Source organism: Alligator mississippiensis, chromosome 14 (assembly GCF_030867095.1).
Source record: "Alligator mississippiensis isolate rAllMis1 chromosome 14, rAllMis1, whole genome shotgun sequence".
Classification (NCBI taxonomy): Eukaryota; Metazoa; Chordata; order Crocodylia; family Alligatoridae; genus Alligator; species Alligator mississippiensis.
The window spans coordinates 30,616,226-30,626,994 of NC_081837.1; the positions used below are offsets into that span (position 1 = coordinate 30,616,226).

The 10,769-nt window shown below is 53.0% G+C and overlaps 1 protein-coding gene across 2 annotated transcripts in view; it reads right to left on the reverse strand.

Annotated features, from left to right (window-relative positions):
- SYT2 (synaptotagmin 2) overlaps positions 1-2,311 on the reverse strand; it is a 204,455-nt gene extending 202,144 nt beyond the window's left edge. Inside the window, exon 1 of one of the 2 annotated variants that reach the window (XM_059717033.1) lies at positions 2,184-2,311. The gene's annotated coding sequence lies outside the window, so the exon portion shown is untranslated. The remainder of the gene's footprint in view (positions 1-2,183) is intronic. The other variant, XM_059717031.1, reaches the window with a different exon arrangement.
- Between the last annotated feature and the right edge of the window lie 8,458 nt (positions 2,312-10,769).

A 10,769-nucleotide genomic window follows, 5' to 3' on the forward strand; every position in this document is an offset into this window, starting at 1 on the left:
GCTCCCCCAGCTGACTGCTGCCTCTCCCTCCCTCTCCTGCTCCTTCCCTTTATGAAAAGGGAACTAAAGCCTTTGCAGAGAGGCAGGTGGATCCCTGGGAGCAGGTAGAGTTTGGCCCAAGATGCAGGGTTTGGATGCAACACAGCTCTCTCCCCCAATTGGGTGGGTGGGGAAAGTTCATTCTATGAGTATAATGCAGCCACCTCTGGGGTGGCGCATGGATGCTGTTCAGCACTGCACAGCAATACTACCCAACAGCACTGCAGGGCCTGAAGAGAAATGCTTCATCAGAAACTGCAGAGGAATGAGTTCAGCGGATCACAGAAATCATAGAGCAGCCTGGAAGGGACCTCCAGAGGTCATCTAGTCCAACCTCATGCCTGAGGTAGGATCAACTCTATCCAAAACATCCCATACAACTCTGACACAACTAAAGACATAATACCCTAACCTGCTATAGGTAAAGGAAGGGGACCACAGAAGATGTAGTCACTGGGGCTAACACACGGCCAGGGTACCAGAATTATGAACTCTGCTCTGGTAAGAAGCATCTTCAGCCTTGGACCAGCCAGGAGCAAGAAGAAGCTAGAGTCATTTGTCTCACTCGAACTACCATACTTCTTGCAGCAGTGCCCACATGGGGTAATCAAAGGAGAGTGCACCCCTTGCTGAGTCTCTACTTTGCTCCCAGCAGCAAAGAGTCACAGCACAGCACCCCCTAGCACTGACTGCCAGGGAGGAGCACCTCTTGACAGGAGCTCAAGTAGCCTGGCTGGAGCAGTGTGCGGCTGCTGGCTGGGCTTCTAGGCACAGGAGAATAAAATGTCCTTCAGGGTATACCTGCAGAGAGCAAAGCAGCAAGAGAGTCCAAGCAGGCTAGTGGGTGAGACACCCTGATACTGGCTGTGCTTCCTATACCAATCCATCCCAACCATGTCACCATGATCTGGGACTTTTCCACAGTGCTGGGGTCACAGATGGTGCGGTACCCGCATGCAGCTATGGGGATAATATGTGCAAAGGGGCAGTACTGGGACACAACCCCTGCCCACTGGGTTAGTCCTACATACACACACAACCAGGCTCCTGACTGAGGACCCTCCACACCCACCACAGCTGCTGGGCCTCCTTCCTTGTCTGCCTCCACCCTGGCACCACCACATACAGGCCAGCAGGCCTAGGCACCTCAGGGAAGACCAAAGCGGTCATCCTCTCCCCGCTACCTACCGCCCACCCTAGTCACACACGCTCCTGCCCCAGGAGCTCGACAGGCAGCAAAAGAAAGGAGGCAAAAGCGGGGGGAGAGGGCTGCTGAGCACATAGAGGAGAGCCGCAGGACCTACCAGCAAAGCAGCGCATCCCATTCCCTCAGAGCTCAGTCCAGTGCCCCCTCCTCAGCACCCACTCTCCTGAGAGCCCCAGCCTGCCCCTCTCTCCCCGCCAGGCGAGCAGCCAACTCTGCCAAGGCCCAGCCAACGTCCTGGGCACCAACTGGTACCGGGTGGTGCCGCTGCCCCCATTTTACATACAGAGAAGTGCGACACAGAGCACGCAGCACACCGGTGACAGGACCCCAGGAGTAGCCGTCCCAAGAAACCAAGGAAACCCTCTTCTCCCCGAGCTGGGAAGGGAACCCTGGAGTCCTGCGCTGTTGAGCCTTGCTCTCGCCTGGAGTCGATCCCCGAAGCGGCAGGCGCGCTTGAAAGGGTCACTCGCCACCTGCCCCTGCAGCGGGGTCCCCTGCGAGGTGTGCGGATGCGGGGAGCGGCCGGGGGGCCGTGCTGGCCCGGGCAGCCCAGTGGCGCGGGGGAGACCCGGGCTTATCAGGGGACAGCCCGCTCTCATAACTGCAGACGCGGGGGATCGTTATCTCCCGCCTCATCCTGTAAGTGATAGACTGGGAGCTCCCAAAGTCACCTCTCGCCGGCACTTGTCCTCCAGCCCCGCGGGGCCGGGGCGGGCTGCGAGACACGGAGCCCCGAGCACCCCCGGGCCGGCGGCAGAGAAGCGCAGCCCACCGGCCGGGGGAGCAGCCCGGAGCGGGCGGCTCCTTTCCACCCCCGGGTCCCAGGCAAGGTCAAGCAGCCCCGCTCCCCCGCCGGGAAAGTTGCGCCGGGCAGCGCCACTTGCCGGGACCGAGAAACTTGCAGCGGCCCCGGCCCCGCGGAACAGGTGAGACTCACCGCTGGGTCGGGTCGGGTCGGGTCAGGACAGGACAGGACACCGCTACCGCTGCTGCTGCTGCTACTGCCGAGGCTGCGGCACCGCCGGCCCCTCCGCGCTGCTGCCTGCGCCGCGCCGCGCTCCCACCGCATTGGCTGAGGCGCGGCCGGCGGGGCTGGAGCTGCATGCGGTGCGGTGCGGTGCGCGGGGCGGGCCGCCCCTCCCTCCTTCCCTCCCCGCCCGCCCCCGCGCCCGCGCCCCGCCGCGCTCTGCGGCCTGAGGCGGGGCCGGCCGGGCCGGGGTGCGCGGAGCGGCTGCACTGCGGTGCAGCCCCGGGCAGCGCTCGCTCCCCGCGGGCTGGAGCTCGCCCGCCGGGCGCAGGCGCTCTCTGCCTTGCTCCCGCTTGCCGCGGGGCGCAGAAGTTTGCCCGGAGGGGGGAAGACCGGCCGTGCCTGCTGCCAGTCCTGCCACAGAGGGGCACAAGCGGCATTGCAGCAGCACCCCTCCTGCTAGGAGTCTCCCCCCACAGCAACCCTGCGGGGATTGACCTTGGGATTGATGCTCTCCTGGGACGGCTTCCAGCTGGCGGGGAGAGCAAAGCCCTGCTGCTTGCAACAGCGCTTCAGAAAGGTGCAGGAGCGACGTGAGGGGTCGAGTTTCCTCACAACACTTGGTTCGGGACTTAGAAAAAGCCCCTGTAGGAGTGTGCGGGTCGGCGCCACCGTGTGGCTCCTGCCAGGACAATGGATCGGGCTTTGCTCCACTCCAGCCCTTTTTCCTGAAGATTTTATTTAATATGTATACATATATATATACACCCACATCATCTAGCATAAACTTTCCATCACACACCTTAAACCACATTAAGAAACCCACGCACAATGAGTGCACCTGCGCCCCCGCGCACCCACCTGCTGCCCTTCCCTAACCCAATCGCAGTCCTTTAGTCTACGCCCCGATTGGGGTTTGCATTCTCAGTTCATTCAGTGTCCTTTTCGCTGTCACTTCTGCTGCTGCTGATCCTGTTGCTGTCTTCCTCACTGTCTCCGGGTCCAGTTGCGTCATTGTCCTCTTCGTTCCCCCTGTCCACTTCCCCTCCCGGGGGGTCTTTGAACAGTCTGAGCCAAGTGTCCCTTTTCCAGGTGGAGTTGGCTGCGTCTTTTGCATCCTCTCCCACGGTTTTCCAGTTGTAGGACTGGAGTTCACTCAGGAACATTTTAACACAGTCTGTTTCCTCCAGCTCAGTGCGTCTGTACATCAGGAGGCTCCTGCATTGCCACAGGGCGCTGCTGACGCAGGACACAAACTGGTCAAATTGGGTTGTCGGGGACCCCTGCTGTTTATTAGGTGTCCATACGGTGCTGCCTCCCTTGTCATTAGCTTAACCCCTGTCACCTCTTCATGGAGCTGGCTTACCTTCTTCCACACTCCCTTGGCAGCACCACAGGAGGTGGTTGATGGTCCCACTTTCATCTTGACAGCTTTCCCTGGGGCAGCTGGGGCTAGACCCTCTTCCCTCTCTGTATCCCCACATCCTCACTGTTATGCTATTAGCCAGTTCACGTCTCTGTGGTCCTCTCATAGGTCCTTGTGGAAGATCCAGTCCCAGGTGGCTTGGCAGTTGTCTTCAGGGAGCAGCCCCATGGTCGATAGCCTGTCTGTCTCTGGCTGTCTTCTGTATCTTCCTGCAGTTGATCATAGTTGCCAGGCTTTCCTTCTGTAGCCTGTACTCGCTCCAGAACTTGTTCAACACCCTGTAGAACCAGGGGTGCTCCACGGTGCACCATCTCCCTTTGGCTGGAGCATACGGCCCCCACACTTTCAGGAGGTGTCCTGCAAAATACTTTACAAGACAGGCTGTTTTGGTCGCTGGCCTGGTTGCCAGCTTGCAAATCTGGCTCGTGTACTGTGCCCACAGGAACAGGTGGATGTCTGGCCCTGCCCTGAGTCTGTTTCTTTTTGTATAAGTTGTTCCTTGCCACTTTCTCCATTCTGGATCCCCAGAAGAAAATGCACATGGCTCTCTGGATTCTGTGGATGAAATGCTTTGGAGGGGGGAAGACCAGCGCGGTGTACAGAAGCACTGGTAGCAACATCGCCTTCATGAGTGCTACCCCCCCACCCCCCATGGAGAGGTGGTGCGTGTGCCACAGACTCAAGCTCTGCTTCACCCTGGCCTTCTTCTCCTAGGCCCTTTTTCCACTCAACTCAGGGTCGAACTCCACCCAGAAGATCTTGACTTCCCCTTGCAGGGGACTGAGACCCACAGGGACTCCAGGTCCCCAAGCTCACCCACAGCCAGGTAGGTGCTTTTGCTCATGTTGAGCTTGGCTCCTCCTATCATTTTGTAAACCCATGTGTGTCACAGGGCTGTCTCTACAGTGCACTTATTCTGGCACAGGATGTTCAGGTGGTCCATGTAGTCCAGGACCTTGATCTCTTCCCTGCTTCCTTTGGGGATGTGGACTCTACGCATCCTGAGCTCCTGCCCGATGCACTGGGCCAGGGGTTCAATGGTGCAAATGAACAGGATTAGGGAGAGCAAGCAGCCCTGGAAGACTCCTGACTATTGTGATCTGCATGCTCAAGTACATGTTGACCAGCACCTTGCTGCTTGCATCCATGTACAGCATCCTTATCCAGCCCCAGGTCAGAGGGATGCCCATTCACTTCAGCATCTCAAAGAGAAATCGGTGTGACACTGTCATAGGCCTTTTCCAGGTCCAGGTTCAGCACTCCCAGCTTCTGCCTTCTGTCCTGTTCCAGCTGGAGCGCGTCCCTCAGTTGCAGCAAGGCCCCCTGGATCTGATGTCTTGGTACCACACACGACTGGTCCTTATGGATGATGGAAACCAGGACAGATTCAAATCGCTCAGCCAAGACTTTGGCCAGCAGCTTATAGTCAAAGTTCAGGAGGGTAACGGGCCTCCAGTTCCTCGACTCTTCCTTCGGACCCTTTTTGTTGCGCCTAGCTGGCCCTCCTGCAGGTACTCTCGAAAGAGCTCCAGCAGGTCAGGACCCACCAGGTCCCAAAAGGCCACGTGCAACTCCTTCAGCAGGCCATCTGACCCAGGAATCTTACAGATCTTCAAACACTTTATCAGCAAGTTCACCTTCCCCCTAGCTGCTGGAGTAACCATGCTGCCCTCAAGGACTGGCCTCTGTTCCTGCACTGTGACCCAGGGATCTGCTGTGATCCTCAGCAAGGGGCTCTGGACTGGTTGGGAACTATTGCTGCGCTCCAGACAAATGCCATGTCGACCTACAGTGGCCTCCTGCAGCCACCTGATCCTGAAGGGCTTTTGCAAGCAGACCTTCAGGGCTCTTTCTGCAAGCTACCTTGTCCCCCAGGCACACCACCAGTGTGGTAACTGGATCACATATTAGCAAAAGAGAGATGGAGCCAAATGTCTGCACCTTCCCCTCTTGACACAGTGTCTAATCCAGTGTCAACAAAATAGAAAAAGGACTTGTTTGCCTCAGCATTTTTCAGGAAGGAAAATAATGGTTTGGCACTAGCACCACTTGGAGTCTAATGCTTTCATGAACCTTTGGGCAGATATAATTTACAAGCCCTGGAGATGGGCCATGTCATCCCACAATTCCCAGTCCACAGTCCACCTATGTCAATTCCCAGTCCACCATTCCCAGTCCACCCATATGATCCCACAATTCCCAGTCCAACCTTCACGTGCTGCACATTTTATAGGCAAATAACTTCAGAAATATCCAAGAGACATTTTTTAATAGCCCCAAAGCTCTAATTTTTCAGTCCCTCTGTCTGCAATGCCAGGCTGGTACTAGACAGACAAGGAAAAATTCTTCTTAGCAAGCTTTTGGGCACAAACACCCTTTGTCAGGCTGAGGAAGCATCTGCAGATGGTCTGTGCTCTGGCCTCAGATGGAGAGCAAGCAGTAAGATTACTGGATAGGACAAGGTACTGGGTTGGGAGTCAGGAGATTTGGGGTCCATTCCCAGATTCACTGTGTGGTTGTGGAATAATTATATCCCCTCTTTGTGTCTCAGTTGCCCTCTGAAAAATGGGGCTAATGCTTTTTGTAAAGAGCTTTGAGACCTGCAACTGAGACCTAGGGTCTTTGATTCTTTCTATCAACCAGAAGATAGGTCAGATCCTCACACCATTTCCCCTCACTCAGGCTTATGGGCAGTCACTTTCATCCTAAAGTTTACCAAGTTACAAAGTTAAGACATTGTTTCACTACTGATGTGCAGCCAATTCTAGGGTGGGGAGCAGCAGCTTGACATAAGAGAAATACAGACCCAGCATGCTGGGCAAACCTGCCAGGTTTAGAGCCTCTAGGCAATCACTGATGTCTAGTGAAGCAAGGAAAATTAGGGTTTTTAAAGCCTCATCTGAAAAACACATGCTGAGTAATGTAAATTACTGTTGATGAGCCAGATTCTCAGCTGGGCTAAGCCCATCAGTGAAGTGGCTGGGGAAAGTCAAGGGCTGTTGGCAGCACCTATGATAATGTGGTGGTCTACCACCCAAGTACTAGCCAGACCTGGGGTAGTTTAGCTGGGCTAAATTGAAACAGATCTATGCGCATGTGTTTAAGGGTTAAGGCTGAACTCCTGCTGAGAAGAGCCATGCCCTGGATCCCTTGTTGTGTGGGCATTTCCTCATCAAGGCTCTGCATCTAGCACAGTGCCTCAAATGGGGCTGCAGCAATGGACTCACAGCTCCCAGAGCACACATACCAATGCAGGGTGATCCAGGCCAAGTCACTGTTTCAGCCTGCTTCCAAAAGGCCGGCTTGGGTAGAACATACAAATGGAAATTCCATGTTGCGAGATACTGAGATTTTGATATTTGGCTTTGCATCAGATCAGAACAAAGCCTGGAAATATCCTGGGTTCCTGCAAAAGGGATTCCTGAGCTTCCATCTGAATCCATTAAAAGGTTTTGTTTTGACAAAATAATGTGCTTTCATTTCCAAGTGGTTCATTTCCCTTTGTACATACAGATTGTATATGAACTATGAACTAAAACACAGTCTGTACACAGTTCACACACACAACACATTTTGAAAGAAAGGGTTGTTTCCAAATAAAAAAAAACAACAATGTTTTATTCTGAGACTGTGAAGGTTCCAGCCTTGCTGTGTCATTTTCTTTCCCTGGAATTGAAATCCAGCAGATTGAGATTATTTCTGCAAAGTGTTTTGATTGAGAGGGAACTGTGTTTTCTACCACCCTGTCCTTAGCTCTGCTCCACTATGGCCAGGAGCTGGTTCCTGCCGTCTCTGGCTCTGAGATGGAGGCCAAGCAGCAGGTCAGTAATACAGCCACAGACTTGTCATCCTCAAGACGGTTGACACGTAGCTTCAGTCATCATCACTCTCCTTCCTTCTAGTTCCCTGCAACGGCCCACTTCACTTCTGTCTGCTTTCTCCTTCTAATGATCTATTTCTTTATTAGATTTATATACTCCCCTTCCCCCAAACGGCTCAGGGCAACTTACAATAAAAGACAGACATATTATAGAAACAGAATCAAATATTAAAATATAAAGGTATCACAAACCAAACTCCCTGCTCCAAATTCAAAAGCAAGCAACTCCACTTCCCATCCCCCTGCCTCTGAATAAGGAGAGCACCCCCGTCCCCTGTGTCCAACCCAATCTTGCTTCCCAACTCACATTCAATACCTCTAAAAAAGAAAACAAAGTCCTCCAGCCCTTCACACACTACACACATGTTTCCTCCCATCCCAAGTAGATTCAGAGATGGCCAACTTAATTTGGTGCACATCGGTTACTCGGAGTAGTGCCTTCTGGACTCCTGACCTTTCCTTCACTGCAGGCATTGGTGATGTGTAGGGGGTGCACACAGGTACACGTGCACCCCCTGAGTGTGGCAGTGCACTCCCTATGAAAAGGCACTGCCGACACTGTCAGCAGCATCTGTGGGTGGTTGCTGCTCGCCACCCCACCTTGCCACCGACACCACCAGCAGTATCTGCGGGCGGTCAGCAATCACTGCTAGCTGTCTGCAGGTCGTCACCGACTCCTGGTCAGCACTTGCTCCCCACCACCCCCAAGAGCACCAGCAGTGTCTACGAGCTCCCCGCTTACCCCCGCCACACTCCCACCACTGCCAGTGCCACTGTGCCCCCCAAGCCATCAGGGGCATGTTTCGTTCATGACTGCAAGTGTGTACTGTTTGTGCAGTGTTCCCTTCATCTGCCCTTCCTAATCAGGAGGCCACCTGCTTTGACCAGAATGTCCTTTGTGCCCCAGGCCTAGCAAAAAATCCATGAGCTCAACAGATTCTCTGGGAATGGCTAATTTAGGCTTTCTTACTGCAACAACCAGGCCCCTAGCACTCAAGTTGCTCATGCCAACATAGCTCACCTGTGGAGCTCTGGAAACAGGAAAGAGAAAGAAACAGATGTTCAAACAGATCTGGCTGCATCCAGAAGGAATCAGCAGCATACATGGTAACTATGCATGTGCATACACCCTCTCCCTCCCTCTCTCTGGGTGGGCATCAATGAAGGGAAGGGCATGTACTAATGGGACAGAAAGTGTCCACGAAGCAAAATGTCACCCACACTAGGAAGTAGTTTGTCCTGGTGCCTTGGTGATGCGCATATTACCTCATATTATCTTATCCATTACCTCTGAGTGGGGATGGATGGAGCTTTCAGAAGCAATTGCTGGGGTATAACAGGCATGTGTGCACCCTAGGGTTATAGGTGCTTCTTACAAATCACCTAGACCTGCTAAGTGCTCTCACTTAGGTGGAGGTGCCACAGATTTAAATGATCAACTCCAGTTGCACTCCACCAGCTACATACACCATGGCAGTATACATGTCTAATTAATTGCTATTAATCGGGGACAATAAAACCTCTTTATAATGCAGCCAATTAGTCTCCTAGCAGTAGCAGTCTAGGCCAAACAGGAATCCTTTTGCCTCAACGTTGCCATAAATACATGAGAAAAAAAGGTATCATGGCCCTGGCCAACCTCCCCGCCCACAGTCTCCCCAGGCTGCCATATCTGGGTTGTACCTGTAAGCCCACATGCTCTAAGGCTTCTCTCAGTCCTGGTAGGTCTAGCACATGGTTTGGGCACAGCCTCTCTTTTACTCCTTTGCATTAAAGGAATTCTGCAACCTAGCTGCCCCAGGTCCCAGAACTAGTGCTGACCCCTCAGACTTTCCAGTAGTTTAAACACACCCTCTCTCAGGACTGAAACCTCATGAACACACTGGACTTACAGCTCAGTCTTCAGGGACTTCAGCTAGAGGACACCGAGGCATTGTAAGTGTGCTAAACACCAACCACTTGGTCTGGTAAGCAGCAGAGGAAACAGGCAGATCTAGGCATAACACACCTCCAAGTACCACTAGTACATAGTCTTGAGTCTCTGGACTTCACTGAAGTCCACACTGCTGCACCTTTGCTGCTATTGGTACCCTCTGGCTAGATTCATTCTTAGCCAGGAACATCTCTATGTGCTGCCATCACACTTCCTGGTTGAAGTGCTGACATGCCCTGAGCATCTTATGCTACAGATAAAGTCAGAAAGAAGATCTTATGGTCTCTTTTGACCTTCAGCTTTAGGAATCCATGAATCTTAAGCACTTCAATGGGATCTTTCATATGCTTTAAGTCAGGCCTGTTGTTAAGAGCTCTGCTTGGTCAGAAGCTTTGTGAATAGAAAATGGCCAAAGAACCTGTTTGCTAACACTCTCTAGGCTGAAAGCTATGCAGGAAAGGAATTAATTCATACAAACAATAAATACAGAGAGAACAAAAGCTGTACAGGGAATGGTTAGTAACAGTGAAAGATGACTGCATATGGGGATGGGTGAGAGTTGTGTATGGGGATGGGATTGATCATTGTTACAATACACTGTCAGGCACATACTCTACTTGCCCACATGCTTCAGGTAGAGTTGAAAAAGCAATTGAATTGATGGCTTTTCTAGCACCCTGTTACAAACTGTTTGGTCCTAGGTTCTTTTTTTTTGAAGGAAATTAAATGAGCAGCTTAGCTAAGGTTTGGCACTAACCCATTTATTGCTTTGTGAACTAATGGGGAAACGAGGGGCAGTCACCAGTTTGCAATAAAAAGGAGCTAATATTACACATACAAAACAGCAAGGGATTTTATGGCTGGTTTCAATTAAAATTAGCACACGGTGCCTGTCTCCTGGGGCGTGTCACACCCCAGACACCAGGCACGTTTGTAATGGCTTAGGCCCTGTTCTGGGGAAATAAGGCTGATGCTGACTGTGCTAAATGAGCCCAGTGCCTCCGTGACCCTCCCCCAGGGAGGCAAGGACATGGCCTCCTGATGTGCCACTGGCCTCTGCCTGGCTGTGCAAGTGGTGCTCATACACTGCATGCAGCCTTAGGGGTTATACTACCTTGTGCACCACGTGTAACCCCACAAACACACCTCAGTCGCCCTGCTTTGAGCCACTGCTGCCCTGGGAGAAACATGGTCCTCTCCACGTGTAGGAGACCCAGTGGATGGCTGAACTCTCCTTCCACCACGATGGTTATTGATGGTTCTGAGGGACGGCATCCTGAGCAGCAGTGGCTGCAGCTCCATCTCGGTGTCAGGCCT